General features: G+C 39.8%; 1 protein-coding gene across 2 annotated transcripts in view; it reads right to left on the bottom strand.

Moving 5' to 3' along the window:
* Positions 1 to 6050, bottom strand: part of crebrf (creb3 regulatory factor) — a 32917-nt gene extending 26867 nt beyond the window's left edge. For both annotated transcript variants that reach the window (XM_063488424.1, XM_063488425.1), the window contains exon 1: positions 5925 to 6050. The gene's annotated coding sequence lies outside the window, so the exon portion shown is untranslated. The remainder of the gene's footprint in view (positions 1 to 5924) is intronic.
* Between the last annotated feature and the right edge of the window lie 3563 nt (positions 6051 to 9613).

Below are 9613 nucleotides of genomic sequence, written 5' to 3' on the forward strand. Positions count from 1 at the left end.
ACCAACATCAACGCACATGTGAGTAAACAAGCCTCTGCATACACACATGCATGTACACACTAACCACCTTGGTCACCTATAATATATTTGGAAGCTCCTCCTCCTCTGAAATACAAATTCTCTTATTACCATATCATGATGTGCACTTCCTTCCTGGGCAGCTGTGTCTGGTTTCATGTTTAGAAAAAAAAGCAGAGTGATGACATATATGGCCTGAACAATAACAACAGCATCAATCCAAACTCGCTGCTATCACAGAGGGGAAACAGAAAGCCCATGTCCACAACCAGAGGTCCTCAAAAACATGTGGAAAATGAGCCACCGTTATCCAGTCGAAGCAGCACTGAATCTTTTCCAGCAGCACAGTTTAATCCAACTCACTACCCAGTGGGTGACACAGGCTGTGATGCAGAGCCAGATATTTATGACCGACCGTGGCAGGCTGCAAGAACCCAGAAGAAGAATTCCTCTCTCTGTTTGGTCAGACTTCAGAGATAAAAGCGCCTCCATTAGGTGTTGTACTTTAGGACTGAGCTTTGTTTAAGGCCACAGCAACCTCCGCTTATATCAGCATTCTTGTACGAGCTCAATCATTTCTGTTTTTCCTCCAAGGCCGCTTTTGGGAACATTAAAGATTTGCTTTCTTTCTTTTAGAAGGCTTGCTATGAAGATAGAAAAAGCCGCTCAACAGGTCAGATTCTTTTGCTTTTTTGCAGCATAATGTTTACATCTCGGTTGAGTCTAAACCCAGGGTCAGCTTTTACCCATCCATCCCAAGTAATAAAACAAAGCGCTCACCATCAGTAATGTAAATGACTTCTGATTATGCTGCTGGGATGCACTCTGGCTGCATCATTCTACTCACACGCTTTACACCATTTTTACAATATGAATTGTTGTTCTATATAACAACTCTTGGCAACTCATTTTGGCTTATTTGGTCATAGCGCTATTTCACTGCAAATCTATGGTTTCCTGTCTACAAAATGCTTAAAATAGTTGTCTTTGTTTCTGTGTACAATGAACAAACACTGGGTGATTAATATAAATGTCAACCGGCAGAAAAATACCGCTGAATGCAACATTTTACAGCTGATCCGTTAGTATTTATTAAAGCTTGTGAAGTCAACAAAATACCAAAACAACCTTTTAGCAGGTTATAATTCAGACAATCTGACTCTGCACCTGACCTGGGCACAGCTCTGTTTTCAGGCTTCAGAAGGAGACTTTGGCCATAGTTCAGAAAGAGGGCCCTGCATTTGACTATTTTAAAAATGTATCCCATCAGATGGAGAGACTGGCCTGCACCATTTATACACCTGTGGTGCACTGAGTAGCCCAAGCCAGCATATCATTTTAACAATAACACATGTTGAGATGTCTCATCCCATTTAAGCAGCATACAGACCCACCTAGGCCACATGACTGAAGCAACCATAACAAGGTAAGCCTTGCAGTCATAAACTGATCATAACGCTGGTGTATCTGCTTAATGCCAGCTGTTATTTACGGGTAATATTTGCGATCCCTGGTGTAATTTTTTTAAACCTCTCTCAAAGGTTTTCCCCACATTTAAAACATGTTCTCAAGTTTTAAGCTGCCTTATTTTTAATGTTTATAATGAATGTGTCTCACCTATGTGTGCATATTTATTTTGTGTGCTTTGCTGTGTATTCATGTGTGTATTATTAGAGTATGAAGCCACTGCTGATTGACCTGCTACCCATCTTGGCCTTGGCGATTTTCAATAGTTACACTTGTGGCTAAATGAAGGATAATTTAAAAAGTAACAACAACACCTGCTCCTCGTTTCTCATCACTGCACCGAATGATTAAAACGATAGCAAATAATGAGCCGATAGCGAAACTGCTGCATTTTCAATACCAAAAACCATTTACTAAAATTAAAAGCAAAACAGAAAGCGTGACTATAAGTGTGAAAATGCAACATGTGTCACTGTGCTGAGACTAAATCTATAGATTTGTGGGAAAGTAGCGTTCAAAGGCGACCATTAACTTTGAAGCTTCAGACATTTATATGTGGAAAAAAGCATTTAAAAAAATCATATTTTTTAAAACCCAGTGGTGTTTGTTTCCTCTCTTCCCTATTAGTTCAGTGCACTGAGGGTTAAAAAAAAGAAAAAAGAAAAAAAAAGGGGGAGTTAAGTGTTGAGCTCAAATCATGAGCTGCGCTATCATGCAAACAGCTCTCATTCTCCACAACACTGGACGTGGTCCAAGTAGGCCAGTCAGCAGTGTCTTATTTGGAATGAGTTACCTACTGATAGCAGTCAGCCCATGATCCCTACAGTGATAACAAGCATGAGACAGCAGTCTGTTTCTGAGCATGGACATGTGAGGAAGTCTGCAAATATCAGAAAAGGTCACCAATCCATAAGTCGTATAAGAAAACAAAGTATGAGCGCTCACTGACAGGCAACTGTGCTTAAAGGCTGGAGATTATTTATTTATATATAAGTTTACGACTAAGTGGTACAGGCACAGAGCTGTCACTAGAGCTGGCAATTCTTGATTATGTGTCGGCCATTCAGAGGAATCATCTAGTGATAAATGATCACAGTGTTTGTCTTCTGACAGAGAAAAATATTAATAATTTTAGGGAAGCTGCTTTTCACATTTAGGTAACCATCTTACACCTTGAGATTTTCCATGTTAAAACATATACCAACATTAGAAAAGCAGCTGTGTTTATTAAGGATGTACCAACAGATGTTTATCTATTTCTTTCTCTCTGCTCTTATATATCTGGAAATCAGTTTCATGCATTTTTAAGAAAAAAAAAAGTTCAGTTTTTTTACAATCTCCATGAAAAACTGTTATTTTAAACTTTAGCATGAGCCCGGATTTCATCTTTAAATCTTGAGACTGATTTCAGTTTACTGAGCAGCTTTTACCACAGCATCCTCCACAGTGAACAGATCTTAACTCTTGTTTCGCTTTTCTGAACTGAGAGGTTTCTGTCATATTTCAAGCCTGCTTATAGAACAAAATGACAGGGTTTGCACAAGAAGTTAGTGAGGATGGTCTCTGTCTATGCAGCTACCCACAGAAAAACCAGAAAAAAATCCTAAAGGTTTTCAAAGCACGTCTTTTTTGATGTATATTGAGGTGCCAAAATTCATCATTAAGGGTACGTCAAATGTCGTCTTTATGCGGGAAAGAGCTAACGCAGCAATTTCACATGGGAAGATTCAGAGACTTTTTTTTATTGAATATGTTCATATATTAAGCCAGCATATTAAGCTATAGCTCTTTTGCACACATCTGTTTCAAATCTCCATATTTTGTCTCCTTTTCTGTCTTCAGCTATTTATTTGCACTATTTGTATTTATATGTTCTATTGTATATATTAATCGGCATCTGTGGGTGGACAGCAAAGAAAGAATTTCATTGCACAAAGAAATGCCTTTTCTCTTGTGACACATGACAATAAACACTTTGAATCTTCAATCTTGAATCTTATGACCATGTTTTCACTAACCCTGCAGCTCAAAACAAAAAGTAATCTTTGCATTCAGCATCTGACAAACAGCAATCATCTCACTATACATAAGCACTGATGGCTGACGCCTACTTCACTTCAGATGCCTGATTTTAGTCCACAACGTCATACCTGCAAGAAGATTACAGGTAACACAGCGGTTCCAAAACTGCAGGGCGGCTGGCTGCCATTGAGAAGGACAGAGAGTCATTGTGCTGGGTGGGCACGTGATCGGAAGAAAAAAACGAGACGTGAAACTTAACTGAATTAATTGGATTGTCACAGACAAACGTAATGCATACCACTGTGGCAAAAATTCATGGAACTCAGCCACCTCCGCTTCTCCTGCCAAGACAGGTCTGCTTCGAAAGGCGTTGATTAACGTGAATCATTTGGAAACTATACAGAAAGAAGAGCTGTTTAAAGGTCTTAAAGCAGTCACAAGATTGCAACAAACAAAGTTAAAATGCAAAAAAAACTAACAATTTAAAAAAACAACAACAACAAAAAACACTTAAATCTGGTGATCCCCAACAAACCAACACACCAGTCCAGTCTAAAATATTTTCAAATCAATCTCAAGTTCACTATCAGCACTGCAGGACAGCCTTTTGGGTAATTAGGTTTGGCTCACTCTGATCCCAGCATTCCTTCAATGGTAAAATTGCTTTGCTATCCAGGATCCTTTTCTCCTGTTCATGGAAAGCACTGCTTTCAATAACATATGGCTGCAAATTATTTATGATAAAAGCAAACAAAATCAGTATTTCATGCTGGAAGACATTTTTTTTTTAAAACTACCCTGTATTTGAGGCATATGATGGCCTGATAATTGTATGGTACAACACAGATGTTTTTATCCTGTTAAAAGGAGCACTCATAACTAAAATCAAGCACAGATAAAAGGTGATGAATGCAGGGTGAGCTTTGTAACATCAACCCTGCACAAAGACGCAAACACTATCTGCTTCTTCCTAAATATCTTCCATGCACATCTTTGCACCACTTCGTGGTGGATGCATTTGTTTTGCAAAAGCGTGCGCATCAAAACAATCATCGGAGTATACCGGAGTGGTGTACATTACAAATGGCCTATTACAAAACACCAGTAAACCCATAAATGTCACCAGTATCTCACCAGTCACTGCACTCATCACAGATCCTCAGCAAAGCAAAACAAAGCCTCAAACTAACCATTCTGTGCCAACACCCACGTAATCCCAATCCTCCATTGGCCGAGCTGAGAATATGTCCCGCCTCTACGTGTCCTGGAATGGCCGTCGCAGCCGTCAATCAAACGAGCTGCTTCATCACAAACAGCCTGGATTCAGCCTAGGTTGAGGCAGAAGATAAACAACTTGGAGGCCTACATGCCCGTGGCCTAGATAACCGTGTTTCACAGATATTTAAAGTAAAATCCACCACCTACCACAAAACCTCAACGCAGCACTGCAGTATGACTCAATCTGGGGCACGTTTAGTCATTTATATCGAAGAAGAAACACTGAATCAAACGTTTAAGTGCCCAATCCAGGCGATAAACTATAGAGCGGTTGTTAAGGTGAAAACCCAAAGTAATATATTAACACTAATAATCGTCACTAAGGCCATTTCCTCGGTGAAAATATAAGTCTGCTGTTTGCCTTCGACCACATGGAAATTTCTGGCTGTGTCGAGTTTTTTTTTCCAGCTGCTCTCGATGTGTTGTGCATTGGGGGGCGTGTACCTTAATGAGACTTCGGGCTGCCTGCAAAAAGTCACAGTAGAAGGGGTTTCACGCAACTACCGAGGCTTTTCCTACCACAAATACACCTCCAAACAGTCTACCATTGCTCTGCCACACATATAAGGCATGTTGTGTAGTTTTAAGTGCATTCCAAGCGGTGCAGGATGATTGTAGGTAGTTTTAAAGTAGAGTTCAAGCCAATCTTCTTACATAAGTACACTTTTGACCACGCTGATCCAGAATCAGTCACTTCTGGGAACTGACCCACTACACTTTAGATGACTACATCAGCTAAACAGTCTGTTTTTTGTGGACAGGTTTAAGGCTCGGTGATCGAAATTTACCTGAGCTCGTCGTAAAGCATTAGCTAGCCACATTTCTCCACTTTCTACAGGAGCTCGACAAACTGCGGTCCAAAAAACAGAAAAGAAGAAAAAAAAACAACCAAACAGCTTGTGTTTTATTCCTTCTGGCTGTGTTTTTAACGCGGAACTGGACAGTCTCGCTTCCTTTTCAGCTGCAGCCTCAGTCAGTATGGCCTCCGTCCGCCCCCTTCCTCATCCCAGCTGAAGCCCGATACACAACAACAACCGACCGACAGTTAGCTTCAAAGCTAATCCGCCGCGGCGATGAAAACACCCATCCGCTGCCAAGCCCAACTTCCCCCGAAACGGATGAAAAACGGTCGTACTCACTTTGAGGACGCCCCCGCACACGTTTCTCTCGGTGTGGGACCTCGTGTGTGTTCCCGTGTTGGAGATAATAACGTTCCCTTTTCAATGGAGTCCGCACGCTGTTAAAGCTCTCTCGGGTTTGTTTTGTTTTTCTTCTTCCTGACGGGTTCCTGGAAAGCGCGTGACTGCCTTACCACGTGGTGCGCCGCAGGGCCAATAGGAGAACAGCTCGAGGCTGGACCTTAACATTTTTTGCAACACTTCACCATTTTTTTTTCCACTTTCTTGAGGAGGTTCAGCTCATTATTTAATAAACATTTTAATAGACTTCTGTCTGCTTTAGAAAACTGAGACCAAACACTCAAAAGAAACTATCCCCAAATTTATATTTTTTATTATTATTTTGATTTCTTACATTTTATTTAGAAAGCTTTAGATTTTCTTGTGTTTCTTGGGAATCGTGTTTCGCTATAATATGTTTAAAGTGATCTTGAATAGTTCTTCAGGCTTTCGGAAGGGTCTAATCAGTGTCTAAAGAAGTTTTTCTTTAGACACTGATTGCTTTTTCATTCATTTTTGGCCCGGTCCTTGTACCTAAGCATTTTCAGAGGAATATTTTTTGTTTGTTTGTGTGTTTGTTTGCTAAGACAGTGAACTCTGATCTATGAATCATTCAAGCACAAAAAGTCACCTGACTCAAGGGATGAACCAGTGTTGTTTCTACACATAACAAACAACTTGGCAAAGAACCAGTTTAATTTTTTTTTAATCTTTAGTCACAAAACTTTTGCTGAATCTACAAAAATGCCAAAGATAACACAGTTTGACAGAGATAAAATAGCATTTTTTGCAACAAGAAGGTGATTCCCAAAAAGCTGTTAGCTGAAAACTTGGCATATATCATGGTGTGCAGTGTGTCCTTAAAAGTTTTTTGGAAAATAGATAAGTGGAGGACAAAAGAAGAAGGGGAAAGGCTAAAAGTCTATCTGTAGCAGATGTCATTAAGAAACCAGGAAAAGTATAGCAAAGACATGACACAACACCTGAGAGATGCATCTGATCCTTCAGATGATCTACTGCTCACTGACACCTCATCAGAAATGGTCTCAGTGGAAGGGTGGCTGTCAAGAAGCCATTAATAAGAAAGAAAAACAAGGCAAAAAGGTTGAGGTATGTCAAATTACACAAGAACTTATGGAGTGATGAATCCAAATTTGAAAACATTAAGAACAAAACACCATCAGTATGAATGGAGAAGGTCAGGAGAGAACGTCTACAACTATCTGTAAAACACAGTTGAAACATTCAGATACATTTGAAATGTTACAAGACTCAAAACCAGGTCAGACAGTGGAAAACACATCACACAAACACACAAATGAAATAAGCTAAAAAAAATAAATTAAAAAAATCACTGACAGAGGCATAGAGGAAGAGTGCATAAACACGACTGCAACAGTGCAAATTTTTGCATCTGTTGGGCTTTATGAATCAGTCAATAACACTGAATAAAAACAGGAAACTCTATGGGTGTGCAGTCACTAACACTGAGCAAAGATGGACAGATTCCCTTCACAGTTTCTTAAAAGTTTTGAGGAGTGATAATGATGCGGTGATAAAGTGAGAACATACTCAGATGCCATGTGAGTTCCTGGCGAGATCAAATGAACATCCATGGTTATGACTAACTGAGTAAAGAGCAAACAAAGTTATCTAACAGCTTTTTAACAAAGAGTCTATATGATAAAACAACCTAGTGTCCTAGTCGAAGAACAGACACATTCTTTCAGATTCACAGAAGAACCAGTGGCAAGCTGAAAAATATAATTTAAAAGCTTTCAGCTCTCTGATTGAGGAAAAGCAGGACTAACAGAGTAAGTCTCCATTGAGTTCATTCCAAAAGAAATGATCCAAAAGGGGGTCATAAAGCCAACTGTTCCAGGCAGCCTCCACCCACCTCTTCACTGGAAAGAGAAACCACCAAGTGTCAACACGAGTACAGACTGCCACAAACAAATTTAAATTTACCATTAAAACATCCTTGAAAAAAAAAAAGAGCCGACTTATATTTTGATCTGAACTAAAGGTCTTGATGAAAGAAAGGGAGCAGAAAAAAAGGAGAGTAATTTTAACAGAAAATGAAACAACATAGCTCTTTCAGTTTCATTATTACTCAGTCCAAAAAGTGAAAGTCCAAAAAATGTTAGCACAGTAGTGAGGTTAATAATATGATAGTTGGGGGGTTTGATGAATCACCGCTAACTTGACTGGAGGAGTGGTCTTCAGATGTGGGGGTTTGCAGTCAGAGTACTCTCTTAAACAATCACATCGATCTCTTCAACAGACTTCCAAGGCAGACTTAAGTTGTGCTGGTAACACGTGGTGGACCAATGCCTCACTAAGACAAATATGTGTCAGTTTTTCCCCTTTAATTTGTTTCCCATCTGTATCTGTCAGGTCGGCTGAATACAGCAGTCTTACAGACTTCCACTGATTTAATAGCCTCAGAGTAAACAGATCACACGCACATCAAACGGCCTGCGGGAAGCTCTGCCAGGCTGGTAAGGGATGGGAGAGGATCAGATAGAAGAGAACAGTATGAAATATGGAGTGTGTGTGTGTGTGCGTGTGTGTGTGTGTGAGTGAGTGAGTGAGTGAGTGAGAGAGAGAGAGAGAGAGAGAGAGAGAGAGAGGGAGTTCTGTGGAATTTCTGAGCCTCTGCTGAAATTAGGTTTCACAGGAATTCACTGCATCCTCAGAGCAACTCATGTCTGCCCACTCAGCTGCACTGTTATCAATTAAATCCCTTTATTTAGCACACTTTTTTGGTTATGAGTTATTGTTCCGTCGGCCTAGAAAAGGATCATACTGCATAGTACTACATACTGATCATCTACCACAACTGGTAGGGGTGAGGGGAGGAAGACAGGACAAAGACATGTTGCAGATGAGAGCCAGAGATTAGTAATAAGTAATAATAAAATATAATAAGTAGTGTATAAACACACAGTAAGTGTACATCATGGAAATCCCCCAGCAGCCTACACCTATTACAGTGTAACTAAGGGAAGATTCAGGGCCACCTAATCCAGCCCTAACCATATGCTTTAGCAAAAAAGAAAGTTTTATACCTAATCTTAAAAGTAGAGAGGGTGTCTGTCTCCCAAATCCAAATTCAAATCTGGTTACAGAGAAGAGAGGCCTGAAAGCTGAAGGCTCTGCCTCCCATTCTACTTTTAAGTACTCTAGGAAAAACAAATAAACTGGCAGTCTGAGAGCAAAGTGCTCTAACAGGGTGGTATGGTACTACCTGATTATTCAAGACCTTGTATGTAAGGAGCAGGATTTTGAATTCAATTCTGGATTCTCTTTTTAGTCCCTGTCAGTACTCTTGCTGCAGTATTTTGGATCAACTGAAGGCTTTTCAGTTAGTTTTTAGGAAATCCTGATAATGATGGATTGCAGCAGTCCACCCTAGAAGTAATAAATGCATCAACTAGTTTTTCAGCATTTATAAGCTTGTAGTTGTAAATCCATCAGTCCAATTTCTTAACCACTTACCCCACACCTAAAATATGTCTAATAGCAATTTATAACTCTCTAAAAAATGCTATAATCAGTAGAAGTATTTCAGATAAAGATAAACCATTTGGCTTGTGTCTGTATGATACATAAACTCACCAACTACTTTATTAGGCACACCTGCTCAA

The sequence above is a fragment of the Pelmatolapia mariae genome, linkage group LG10_11, assembly GCF_036321145.2.
Source record: "Pelmatolapia mariae isolate MD_Pm_ZW linkage group LG10_11, Pm_UMD_F_2, whole genome shotgun sequence".
Lineage (NCBI taxonomy): Eukaryota > Metazoa > Chordata > Actinopteri > Cichliformes > Cichlidae > Pelmatolapia > Pelmatolapia mariae.